We start from the raw sequence: 15,000 nt of genomic DNA on the forward strand, positions 1-15,000 counted from the left end.
TTGTACAGGCATTTAAAACTGTTGTAGACTCATGAAAGTTCGGTATGTTATTTCTATACATCTTATGGGATGACTGACCAATTTTTATAGTTTCAGATTCAAATGGACAGCTACAACAGGAATTGGAATACACTATTACTAAATCTTTTTTTTTTATTTTACTTCAGTCGAAGTTCTCAGAAATCAAGGGGCCCACAACCAGGGGCTAACACTTGAAGTCTATATGAGATACATAGATATTCGAATGTTCCATTAAAGTTCTTTATCTCTCAAGCACTGAGTTAGTAAAGAAATTGAGAACATAATTTTCCTCACCCCAATTATCCATTTTTATACATTGTAGTATATCTTTCATGTTGGTCTCTTGGTCTTACTGGATTCCAGGACAAGAATTTATCTAGTCTGGTGGAGTATCCAGCTTTGTGCTATTACTTGAGGTAATATCACTTGGAGAAGGTGCACCATTCCTCGGAAAAGCTGTGGAGTAGCCGTAGTGAAGAGATCTTATTTGGGTAGCGAATACTATGTGATTTTGAATATTTGGTCAGGGTTTACTTCTATGGAAAAAATATCCTCATACCAGATTGTTCTGACAAACCCCTGTACAGAGAGACCTTAGACACTCGAGGACAGTGTCTAGTAGGCATTCAAGTTTCTCTCCCAACTAAATCCTGAATGTCACAGCAAGTGACTGTCAAAGTCATTAAGTTATACTTCATTTCAATAATATTGATAAAAAATAATATAAATAAATTAGTTAATTAAAATCAAGGTAAATGTAAGAACCAGCTAATTTACAATTTGATATCAACCAGAAATGAAGTATATTTTAATAACTTATGACTATCGATTGAAATAGTTTATATTGAACGGATTAGTGAATTAATGTATAATATACACTGATTTAATCTTTAATAACATTAAGTGAAAGACATTACAACTGTATGAGCATTACTTATTAGTGGGATATGGATCGCAATAGGTTATGTATGTTAAAAGTATGTTTGTTACAAATAAAAAATAAGTAAAGCAAATATATCGATAGATTTGTTCTCAAGGAAATAACTATCGTACTTTAAATTAATTTTAACTTTTTACGCTTAAGCTAAACAATTGAGTATTCAGCAAGTTTTTACGTTTAGAATTGACTGATATACTAAGAATTATAATTGAAATAGTAATAAACTTGATTATAACAGTCAAGTGAACTGAATTATGTAGGTTTCAATTCAAATCAATAAATTATTTAATATCACCGTAAAGGTCAATTGTTTTTTTTTTTTTTTTAGTTTAGTTTCGTATTTGTATAATAGTTTATAATTATTGATGTTATTTTCATAAGTATGCAAACATAAATTAGAATGAATAAATTTACTATTTATTAAATTAGAAAATCTTGATAGAATATTCATAAATTAATAGAGAATAAAATAGTAAATCAACGTAAAAAAAATGCAAAAAAACCAACAATGTATTTTTTGTATATTAATTGACATTTCGCGAGATTAGCTATTTTAGGAAAAACAACATAGTTCATCGTATTTATATATATATATACACTAGCAAAAGTACCCGTCGTTGACTGGGTTCAAAAACAGCCTACGGAAAATGGACTCTGAGTTATGAAAAGTATGATAGGTTATGAAAAGGAAGGGTTGTAAAGAGATAGCTTCGAATTTGGGGGTATCAAAACCAAAGCAAAATATGATGAAAGTAAAAATAAAATAGATAAACCCCATCATTTATTATACCATACCTGTTCACCCTGAAACACTTATCACAATATTCTGTGAATCTATATTAAAAAAACCTTGTTAAACTTTGTGATATATTTCCATTCTATGGAGGTCAGGCGTGAACGAACAGTCCATAATTTTATTGTACTATATTTCTTCAAACTGAAACATAATTATCAAACTATACTTATGCAGATAGATATGAAAAGTCTTCATTAAAGTTTGTGCCTATTTCCATTCTATGGAGGTCAGGCGCGAACGCAGGCCCCACAATTTTATTATACCATCCCTATTTAAGTTAAAACATACTTATCAAAGTATTCTTATGTACATCTATATCAAAGACACTTGTAAACGTTTTTTTTTTAATTTTTCATTTCCATACATTGTGGACCTAGCGCGAACACAGACCCCACAATTTTAATGAACCACAGTTTTGCCAGATCAAACATACCCATTCCTGTGTCTCGATACATCTATTATTATATGTAATCAGTTTTCTTTAAAATAGTCAATCATATGGGAGCCTATTCGTGACCGACCACACACATTATATATATATATATATATATATACATATATATATATATATGTTATTTAATTGTGTTTGTTTTTACGATACGCTCTGAATGAATTCAATTATTTATACAAAAGTACATTTTTACCTAAATGCAAGTTGGGAATAATTTTCCCTTTTACCAATTTAGTACACTCACATGGAGAGCGGCATATGTATTGTTTTTAAAATATAATTATCGACTGACACGTGTTTCATCGCCTATAGCCATTCCGATGAGTCCTAGACGACAGAACACGTGTCAATATGAATGATGCTATATAAGGAAACTGGTGTTGTATTTTAACGTTTTGTTGAATATTTACTGAAATGTTTGTAGTAATAAAATAGTTGATTTACAAGAGTTAAACAAATATTTTCTTGTTAAATTACACACACGGTAATTTCTTGAATTGTTGTAAATTTATTTACTATTATTGACAGAAACAAAGACAAAGTTGGACGAGTAAAAATATTTTGGGGAGAGTAAATTTTCCCTCACACTCGACCGGCAGTTGAGTGATTTTTTTTTCAAATCTAAAAGGCTATATATATATATATATATATATATATATATATATATATATATATAGTAATTTATAAAGTATATATGGCGATTAATATTAATATTTTATAACTTACTAACTAGCTTTACCTACGTATTGAGAACTTTTGAAGTAAATAATTAAAGTTTACGCATAAATTTATACTTTCGTATATTAGTTTTATGTGAGTAAATGAAGTAGTTTATATATATATATATATATATATATATATATATATATATAAATTAATATTTCATCCCTTTTGTAAAAGATGGAATCGCCTGAACGTCGCAGACAAGATAGAAGCAAACAAGCAAGAAAGTACGCCCAGACGTTTATGATTATTATGATATATATATCGGGTGGGTCAAGGGAAACGGTTATCTTTAGAACGCTCTTTGCTCTCCTAGAGTAAGGATAGGACGTGTCCGACATTATTTTTCGCTTCTAAATATTCCATAATGGTATAGTTTAGTAAATGTTTTTATGGACATTATAACATTTTTTTGAAAAATTCGCAAAGTTTTGTTTTCCTTAACATCCGTTTCCCGTGACTTATACATATGTATATATATATATATATATATATATATATATATATATATATATATATATATATATATATATATATATATGTGTGTGTGTGTGTGTGTGTGTGTGTGTGTGGTGTCTCTTATTTTGTTCTAACAAATGTTATTTGTACATACAGACAATTTATTTAATTAATACATAGACATCTTTCGATCGATTAAAAAACAATATTTATCGGCGTGTCTATTTCAAGATGTCTGTTGTATGTATTGGTGTCGCTCATTGGCTAATAGACGTCTGATTTGTTTCCAATGAAAACACGTTTGGACTAAAACCGCGACTTATAAGAACTATTAGTTTTCAATTAAAAAAGTTTGAAATATCAGAATTTTAAAAAAATAAAAATACAATAAAAACGTTAGCCTTCATTCAGTTCTATTGGAATTCTAACATGAACCACAGACGCACATTTACCGACTTTATAGCTTATTGAGTTATTGATCTCTTTTCGTCTGAAGAAACACCGGAAATGCTGACTGTGTATACGTAGTTATATATATATATATATATATATATATATATATATATATATATATATATATATATATTTCATGATAGCCAAACAATGTCGCAGCTTACAAGAGCCATGACAGCCAACAAACCAGAAGTTCAAGACTTCTGGGTTCATCAGTTAGGCACATCCGAACTTGTGATTTTAAACCTGAGCCTCTTGTATGCGAGTCAAGTACTCTGCCACATGAAAGTCTATTAACAAACATAAATCAAGCAAACCGCGGCGAAATTCGATTATGGAATGGATCTACTTCGTCTCGAACAAGGGATTTGGTCATCCAACAAAGTTATAACCCAAGTCGATCTCTCACAAGTAGGAATTTGTTTAGCTGTGAAAATAATTGCATAATCTTTCACATTCTGAATATATATATATAGTAGCGTCCAAAACTAAGAGACAAAATTTTAAAATCTACTATATGTTAGAAATAACAACTGTGAAAAGCTGAAATTTTGACAATTGGTAGGGTATTCGAGCGAACCCATGCGAAACGTTATATTTGGGTTTTAGCCGGGGAAAGTCGGTGCAAAAGTGTGAAAATTAACGAAATCGAATTTGTCAGTTGGAGTTCGAACGACAGTATTACGAATATGCATGCGTAACGTAATAGCTATTGGTTTGTGTTTCAATTTTTAGCCTTGCAGCAAACATGTGTTCATAGCTAGAGAACCAATCAGGCTAATAGTTGTTAATGTCTTGCTGTGCAAGTATGTTTTGCAGGTAATAATGCTCCTCTTCGTGTTTCCCACCTTCCGACCCTTGTGTCACATTTCTCGCGGTGGGAAAGAAATGAGTACCCAGAGGGTGACGTGGTGAAAATCTATTATCATACGAAAGCCGAGTTAAGCAGAGTTTGTTTCCGTAAGACCTTTGTCTATGAAATTCGCTTTCATTTGATAATCACATTTAGGTAGAATCTGAATATCAAATATTGCAATTTCACGCCGAAGTACGGACGAAACCTCATATAAAGATGTTAGACTATTCCTTAAGGGGCGCCAAAATCATTGTGTGTTCCAATTAAAAACGTCAGCTCGTCAATCGTTGACTTTAAAAGCAGGACTCATTGGAATTAACTTCCATATAACCACAGACGAATAACCGTTACGTTGCAAAATATAATTGCCTAGCGTAAATAAAAAAATTAAATGAAAAACAATAGGAAATCTGATAATCGAATATCGAGTTCATTAATCGATCCGTGAATAAACTCAATTCAATGTTGTTTTCATCGTTGATCCGTGGACGGAGCTACGACATCGACCAAACCAGCGTTCACGGATCAATACTAATGACCAATTAGATCGGACAAAACAAAATTCGTTTTTTTTTACCGCCTCCGACAGAATCCAATAATCAACATTCAAATATTCGATTTTTTGCTTTTGATCTTTTTTTTTTTTTTTTTTTTTTTTAAATCGCAAATGTTGCGTTCTATCGTTACGTGAATCATTTACGAACGACTGAATTTATTTTTTGGATAAAGTTTTATTATTATTGTATGTGGAACTTAAAAAAATATGTATATATATATATATATATATATATATATATATATATATATAATCAATAAGAAATCAACGTCGTGTTATTTGTAAGCATTTTATTCAATATACTCAATACGATTCATATAACTATAATGATAAAATAATATCTAACTATATAAAGAAATACATATATATGCTTATATAATTTCAAATATGTATATTTAGGCAGCATTTTTTTCTCTATGGCATATTTCATTAAATGAAAAAGATGTTTTGTGTCTATTAATTCTATTTTTGATTTTTTTCCAACTTCTGAACAGGAGTCTTCACTTCTGGCGGTAACTGGCTGATGTAATCACCATATTTATCATAAATCCGGGTACTTTTTAATCCTTCAGGATTCATCGTCAGGGATAAATGAATTTAACTGGTTTTAAGCAATTTATAAAGTATATATATATATATATATATATATATATATATATAACTGAGATCAGCTTGCTTGCGCGTTTAAAACGTATGTCCAGTTTCTGACTTCCGGTTTTCAAAAATTTGTCTGCTTAATTATTTCATGGCCGCCCTGTCTTAGGTCCGATATTAAAAGTCATTGCTGCTATTAAAAATATACACAAGGTCAACAATATTTTTTTTTTGTTTTAACTTATTTTAACGGTCCTGGATATGACCTAAAACTATATCCGATGGTGAGGCCCCACCTTGCGGGCCTTGGGGAGTGTGAAGCCACCCTTTAATTGCCATTGCTCCCAGGTCTACTCTGACCCGGAGTGGTAGTACCTGTTAGGGTCCCAACTATGGGTTAAATAGAATCCGACTTAAAAAACAAATATACTCCATTAAAAATCGTTCCTCAAAATAACTAGATTCGGCATTAAATAACCTGAAAAAAGGCTGATATGCCGTAAAACAAAAACAACCAATCAACTTATTTTAACGTGTTTATTAGATATAAATGTACTTAAACTTCGTTGAGTTTAAAAAACTGATTTAAATATAAACATACAATATGTATAACTATAATCATATTTATTACCATATTTACTGCTTTTAATAGTCCTCTTGTGGATTCTGACGATTTTTTTCAGGTCTTACTTAAACATATTTTCTAAAGGAGGTGGGGGAGTAAAAGCTTGGTTGTAGGGGTATTTTTAGTAGGGCGTCCTTAATTTTTATTAGTGCTTGCAATAGTGCTCTGGGGGCTTCCCGAGAAAGGGGAACGAGGTTGGGTGTTCGGTGATAAGTTCTAAACAATTTTTAAAATACGTAGAGACACTTAAAATCGTGTGTATAGGGGCGGACTTTCTTTAAAGATTTTTTAAGATTTGCTTGGAAAAGGTTTCAGCGTTAAATATTGCTTCATAATTAATTTATTATTTCCTGATAGTTTTAATGTTATTAAAACACACACACACAAACACACTATTATTATCCAATGTATTCCGTATTGTTTTCACTAGTCGCCATGTTTGTTTTCGTGCGCACGTGCATTCAATTTTTGCCTTTTATACATAAATTCTATATACTCACTTCCACTTTTATGCATTAATTTTGTATACTCACTATTCCATAGCTGGCTATAACATATACTGACCCCCAACGTGTCACGGGTAGTCTAGTATATATATATATATATATATATATATATATATATATATATATATATATATATATATTTGGTAAAATTGGTAATTAGTTAAAAACCTGAAGAGAGTGCTTAATACTATTCCAGAGCAAATATGTGTTTTATTTTTTTATTACTTTTATCTGGTTACACATGTTAGACCATGTTTACGATCTAACAGCCTCGTAAGACCTTACAGAAGTGGTTGTTAGTATTAGGAAGAAGTGTTTTAGAAGAAATACGAAAAATAAATAAAAAGGGAGGGTTGAGGTAGGAGATAAGGGGGGAGGGAGACGGGTATTGACAATATTTCAGTTTTGAGGGTTAAAATACATTAGATTGTATTGTGTGTAGGAGGGGTACATATGTAACCAAACAGATAAAACGGTAATAATATATATATATATATATATATATATATATATATATATATATGTGTGTGTGTGTGTGTGTGTGTGTGTGTGTGTGTAATCTCTTAAACTAATGGAGAAACATTATGAACTTTTGAATATAAATGCTGGGTAACAGAAAGAGTAACACGAAAAAATATTTTATTTAAGAATTTTAACATTTAGAGAACGAATATACATAACCTTAGTTTATTCACGAGAATATGGAGGTACGTGTAAGAGCAGACGGAAAGTTCTCCGAGTCATTCAAGGTAAAAACCGGTACTAAACAGGGTTGTGTTATGGCACCTGTGCTCTTTGCCATCTTCTTTTCAATCATGCTCGAGCATGCTTTTAAAGATTACACACAAGGTGTCCATTTTGAGTTTAGAACTACCGGGGGTCTTTTTAATCAAAGATTCAAAGCTAAAACACTAATAAGAATCAAAATGGTTCGTGATTTTCTTTTTGCAGACGATGCTACACTCGTGGATAGACAGCCTCTAAAGTATGTTAAATCCTTTGCATATCTCGGAAGTAAGGTGAATTCGTTAGCATCACTTGATGAGATATTGAGCAGAATTTCTAAAGCGACTGATACCTTCGGCAAACTGCGGTCAAGAGTATGGAATGAAAGAGGTTTGACTTTAAAGACCAAAATCTCAGTTTATCGTGCAGTGATTGTTTCGATACTCCTGTATGGATCGGAAGCCTAGACCCCATACCGTAGGCAGATTGCGCAACTGGATACATTCCATAAGCGTTGCCTTCGCAGTATATGTGGATTAACATGGAAAGACAAGGCCCCTAACTCGGGATGGTTTGCTAGGTGTCACATTTTTAGTATTGAGGCCTTCCCGATGAAGTCTCAGCTTCGGTGGGCTGGTCACCTTGTTCGCATGGATGAAAACCGTCTTCCTAAGCAACTAGCATACAGTAAACTGAAAAAGGGTAATCGAAATGTGGGTCGTCCATTTCTGAGGTAGAGGGATAAACTGAAAGACAATCTTTTAACCGAAAATCCGGTTTACGATTTCCGCTTGCGCATGCGTACATAAACAAATAATCAACGCAACAATAAAACGTATTGTTTTACTGTGTACGTTTTCAGCGTCCCAATTGATTTTTTTCGCGTTTAAATCATCCAAATAAACAATAGTTAATAATTTCTGAATTTTTTTTACATCGTACATTTCTGTATTACGTTTAAGCTATTTTAACAACATTTTTTTTACAAATGAATCTACTTTAACCCGTGGACAACCATAAAAGCATTTTACAACGGCGACTTACCCACCACCTTCAGTTTTTTCTTTTTTAATTTATTCTCCATTTTTTAATACACCTTTCTAAAAAAACATTCATACATTTTCTTCTACACTACCAACATATATAAATAACCCCGAAAATATGTTTGTTTTTAATTTGCGTTTCAAATAAATAATCAACACGACAATAAGACGTATTGTTTTACTGTGTACGTTTTCAGCGTCTCAATTGTTTTTTTTTTCGCGTTTAAATTAAAAGATATCAACATTTTAATTTAACTTTAAGTATTATGGTATCTGTTCAGTGCACATTTACCTATAAGTATTGCAAACCACTTATAATTCAATGGCTGTAAGTTTTTTTTTTGTAAATAAACAATTATAAACAGAACGACTTATAGAAATATGTCTGTATTCTTTTTTCATTTTAATATACTTTCATAGAAATGTTTCTGTTATGTCACAAAAAACTATTTTCTTTACACCATAAGTGTCACACTCATGCATTAATTCCATAGCTAATATAACATACTGACCCAACGGGTCACGGGTAGTTTAGTATTTATAGAAACGTGTACACGAGTAAAGAATTGTATGCGTACATGTTATTATGCCGAAAAGCATAGGTACTCATTAGCGTTGTCGTTACAGACAAGAATATATTGTCTGTGTGCGCAGTAAACGAAGAAATCGACGGGATTCCATCGAAATGGACACTGAATCATCATTTCCTTGCAAGAAACGCTAATCTGATTCCCTATTACCGAAATCTCAATTCTATCAAAGACGCCCCAGTTGAATTTAACAAGCGTCTTGTGAAATGATTGATGGCGTAAACGACAGAGTTAAAGTATGCAAAAAATTAGGGAGGATTAAAAGAAAAAAAACAAAAAAAAAAACGAAAACGATCAATCTTAAACCGGAAATCAATTGAAACCAAACGAAAACGGCAATTCTTTAAAAAGCGGTTATTTATGCGTGACAGACCAACAGGCCAACCTATTGAGGAACAGTTTAACTAATGTTTCGTTTGTAAACACCCGAGACGCAATAGAAAAACTACCTAATAAAATTGTAAGTTATAGTCGGGTAGCTAGTTATAGGGAATAGACAAGTGGATGACCCCGACCCCCATTCCCCCCACACCCTTTTTTGGCCTCATGCCACATTTAAAAAGATTTACCTATTTTATATAATTTAAATTTTAAAATTTTGTAAAGTCTGTGATTTTTCTTAAATAAATAATTAATATATGTAAAAAAAAAAAAAAAAAAAGTCCGCCCACCAAACTTGTAACAAATTACCACGTGACTAGGAGAAAATGTATATATAAGTAATTTAAAAAACAATCTCTACGTTTATTTTTACAATATGCCTGAGGACTATTGAAGCACTTCTGTCGAAAGCGCTCGCGATTAAGGATCCAACATATACAATTTCGAGAAGAACACACAAAGGACTATTCGGAGATTGGAGAAGATAAAAAGGAAAATTGTAAAACAGAATAATTCCGTGCTATTCAATAATATTTGTCTAAATATATATATATATATATATATATATATGTATATATGTATATATATATATATATATATATATAGTCTTTAAAACTATACAAAAATATGATTTTTTATCAATCGTTAGAAAACCATCTAGTCAGTAAGTCATTCAATCACCTGCAATCACTGCATCAGACGGCTCTAGAATTTACCATAGCACTAATAATTTATTTCTTTTAAAGGGATCATCAGTTGCTTACTATGAAACACTGTTTCGGGCATTTAAAAACAAAACAGCATATTACATCATGGCTCCCCAGCAGTGTTGATCAAACACCACCACCCTTAATCTTAGGAAGAAGACATGTTACAAATATTTATTCTAATGTCCTATTCTTAATTGCATAATAATAACCTTTTCATGCTAGAAAAATTAATTTCTTACCTGTGTGATTCATAAGTTTCCAAATTTTAAAATGGATATATATTTTAATTTACCAGTCTTTTATTTATACGATTAGGATTAATCCATTTAACTACTTATCACCCCCACTATGATTAGTATTTTGTATATTTACATTCTTATTTATTTAAAATTAAATATATAAAGGTTAAAAATATTTATACATATATACATTTAAAAAAAAATTGTTTAAATGTAATTATAAATACATTTTATACATTATTAGTATAGGTTTGGATTTCCAATATTAATATATCCTGGTTAATCTTAAACGATTCAAAAGCATCAGGATACCGAACAGGTGCTTTCTTTAACTGTTTAAATATTTTAGTTTAATCCCCACCTTATTTAATCATCCTTATTACTAAGCTTGAAACTGGTGGTATAAAATCTATTAATTTTAAAGTAACGCGAGCTATTCTCAAAAACTCAGACATAATGGTTCCATAAAACATAAAAACAGGGCAGGTACTATCTTTATGCGGCATACGAACTATTTGCATGGGAAAGCGTTTCTTTTATCACATATTTTATAAAGAAAAATCCCATCCTCAATTTTTATATCTAAATCCAGAAATTTAGCCTGTTGTCCACTATGTTCACAATTTAATTCTAATTCCTTTTTATATATAAGATGCTTATTTTTTTCGAATTCATCATTATCGTTTATACATATAAGATCATCTATAAATCTCCTACACTCATGAAACTATGTTTTAGATATATCAGTTTTTATTAGTGATGACATATATATATATATATATATATATATACTCGAGTCTATGTAAATACAGATTTGCCCAAAATGGTGCAGGATCCAATCCCATAGGGATCCCTATCGTTTGGAGTAATATTTTATTTCCTATTTGAAAATAGCATTCTTTAATAAGATGACATAAGTATTTTTAAAATACCTTTAGTAACACTCGTTTTTCTATTTTTATTTTTACACCAGAAAGTTTTAGAGTTAGAAAAGTCTATACATTTACCTTTTCCACCTTCAAAAGCTAAATCTAAATTCTTTTATAAGTTTTTCATGCGGGATTTTTGTATATAGTGTATTAAAATCATAAGTAGCTATAGATTTTGCTTTTATTCTGGAATTTATTTTATCTAATTTTTCTTTCACTGGTTGGGAATTATTTACTACCCAAAATAGATTTATATTACTATAGAATTTTCTTTTCAGGTGAAAATTATTTATTTGATTTATAATTAATTTAAATATTTTAGATATAGCTTTACTTAAAGGTTTAGTAATGCACGTCTTTGGTCCTACAATGAATCAAGCACTAACTGGATTCTTGTGCATTTTAGGTATCCAATACAAACATGGAAGATTTTTTTTTTTCATCTAACTTTAATCCTACTTTTTCACTAATAATACTATTATTCAGAATAATGCTACCTAAATTAATATTACTAACTTTATAGGCATCTGAAACGTTACCTGTTATTCCTACTTCTATCAATAAACGTTGTATATAATATTTTTACATATTTGCCGCTTTATCAAACTTATCTTGAAGTATTTTAAGTTCCTTTTTTTTTTTACAAGGGTGTCACCACTTATCAAGGCCCAGAGGCCACTAAAGGATAAGGGTTAATAGGAATACATTAGTCATTGTGATTTTAGCATAGTAAACAGTGGGAATTTTGAAACTTGGATTACTTAGGGGGACGATTCAATTAGAACTTGTTCACATTGGACTTTTTCTTTTTTTTTTCATAGGTATCAACTCATTATTAAGGTCAAAGAGGCAACTCAAGGATAAGGGTTAAAGAGTGTACAGTAGAAATTGGACAATATAATAATCATTAGTAATGTAAATTTGTTAAATTTGATAACTTATATGGAACGGCTCATCAAGAACTTATTTACGTTAGACTTGAAGACAACCATATTGTAGTCAGCCGGAAAGCAGGAAAACGGAAGACAATTCCACAGGCGTGCAGTTCTAATAAAAAAAACTTTGTTCATGGAATCTACGTTTAGGTTTAGGCACAGATAAAGAGTGGGGGGAATTATTGATAGTGTTTACAGCTAGACGAGTGTTTCGTGTGAAAGTTTTGCGAGGGGGGACCATAGATTGAAGCTCAGTCGAACACTTTTCTATGAAAATAACGATACATCAGAGACAAACTCGCAACATCTCTTCTGTGAGATAGAGGTTGCAAGGAAGAGAAAAGGACATCTACGAGGCTACGAAGTCTATTTTGAACTCTATCAAGGCAGGCCAAGTCCTTTCTAGCAGCTCCTGCCCAGATGTGGCAACAGTATTCCATCCTTGGACGTACCTGGCTCTTTGCTGAATTTTTTAAAAAGAGGATTGGTTTTTCGAGGGTGTTTTTAAATTTTTTTATGTGTTTAACCTTTTCGTTTACGCATTCAAGTATACTATTTTTCCATACTTCAAACCTAGACTGTGCTAATTTATATTTCTTTACCATAGCTAAACTAACGCCTTCTAGTTAATACCATAGCGAGGCAATGCTGGATATAATCTACATATAATTTCAGAATCTTGTAAGTTATTTTATTATATATATATATATATATATATATATATATATATATATATATATATATATATATATATATATATATCAGCCTCTGTCCCATCGACGAAATGTTGCATCCCTCTGCCTGTTCTACAAGTATTTTAGTGGTGAATGCTCTGATGAACTGCAATCACTTGTGCCCCCACGACGCGAGCACCCTCGACAAACCCGACAGGCTACTAGATCCCACCCCCACACTGTAGAGGTCCCTAGATGTAAAAGATCTTTTTACTCCAATAGTTTCTTCCCCAGAACCGCAAGACTCTGGAATTCCATTCCAGGTCCCTGCTTCCCCAACAGTACTGACGTGCAGAAGTTCAAGTGTAACGTGAACCGACACCTTGCTGCCCAAATCCCTACATAGTACCCCAGTAGTTGTTGCCCCTGATAGTAGCCCCCTACACCAAAGTGGCAATTTGCCTTGTTTGGGGTGAAAATGTAATAAAAAAATATATATATATATGTATATATATATATATATATATGCTAAATACACGATTGAATTGAGTTATGGACATATATATAAGCCTGACGAATTCTTACGAGGATACAATGCTGAATATTCTGTGTAGTTTAATTGCCATATATATTTTTCTAACCTACTACCTAGCTCTACCTAAGTATTGAGCAATGTTGAAGTAAATACTGAAAGTTTACGCATAAAATTATATCTGCGTATATCAATTTATGTGATTTAAGTGAAATAGTCATATAGTTATATATATCTATAATTATATATATATTTATATATATAATGTACACAAACATTTTAAGAATTCTCCTAACAGTCTTTATATATATATATATATATATATATATATATATATATATATATATATATATATATATATATATATATATATATATATATATATATATATATATATATATATAACTTTACACGCATACTGAGCATGTTTGAAGTAATATTGGTTTTTAGTTTAGGTTTGTAATCTACCGAACTTAGTTAATCTATATATATATATATATATATATATATATATATATATATATATATATATATATATAATATAAAGCTGAATGTCTGTGTGTGTATCTGGTCACGAATAGGCTCCTATATGATTGACTATCATAGTAAACTGATTACATATAATGATAGAAGATGTATCGAGACACAGGAATGGGTATGCTTGATCTGGCAGAACGATGGTTCATTAAAATTGTGGGGTCTGCGTTCGCGCCTGGTCCACAAAGTATGGAAATTAAAAATTACAAAATTAAAAAAAAACGTTTATAAGTGTTTTTGATATAGATGTACATAAGAATACTTTGATAAGTATGTTTTAACTTAAATAGGGATGGTATAATAAAATTGTGGAATCTGCGTTCGTGCCTGGCCTCCATAGAGTGGAAATAGGCACAAACTTTAATGAAGACTTTTCATATCTATCTGCGTAAGTATACTTTGATAATTATGTTTCAGTTTGAAGAAATATGGTAGAATAAAATTATGGGGTGTTCGTTCGCGCCTGACCTCCATAGAATGGAAATATGTCACAAAGTCAAAAAAAGTTGTTTTTTTAATATAGATTCACAGAATATTGTGATAAGTGTTCCAGTGTGAACAGGTATGGTATAATAAATTATGGGGTTTATCTATTTTATCTTTACTTTCATCATATTTTGCTTTGGTTTTGATATCCCCAAATTCGAAGCTATCTCTTTACAACCCTTCCTTTTCATAACCTATCATACTTTAATAAATCAGAGTCAATTTCTTAGGCTGCTTT

At 31.0% G+C, this 15,000-nt stretch overlaps 1 protein-coding gene across 1 annotated transcript in view; it reads right to left on the reverse strand.

The window, feature by feature from the left end:
* Positions 1-15,000, reverse strand: part of LOC145259200 (FMRFamide-related neuropeptides-like) — a 117,183-nt gene that overhangs the window by 29,832 nt on the left and 72,351 nt on the right. The gene's annotated exons all lie outside the window — the stretch shown is intronic.

This window comes from Euprymna scolopes, chromosome 34, assembly GCF_053919585.1.
Source record: "Euprymna scolopes isolate OS-2025 chromosome 34, ASM5391958v1, whole genome shotgun sequence".
Taxonomy (NCBI): domain Eukaryota; kingdom Metazoa; phylum Mollusca; class Cephalopoda; order Sepiida; family Sepiolidae; genus Euprymna; species Euprymna scolopes.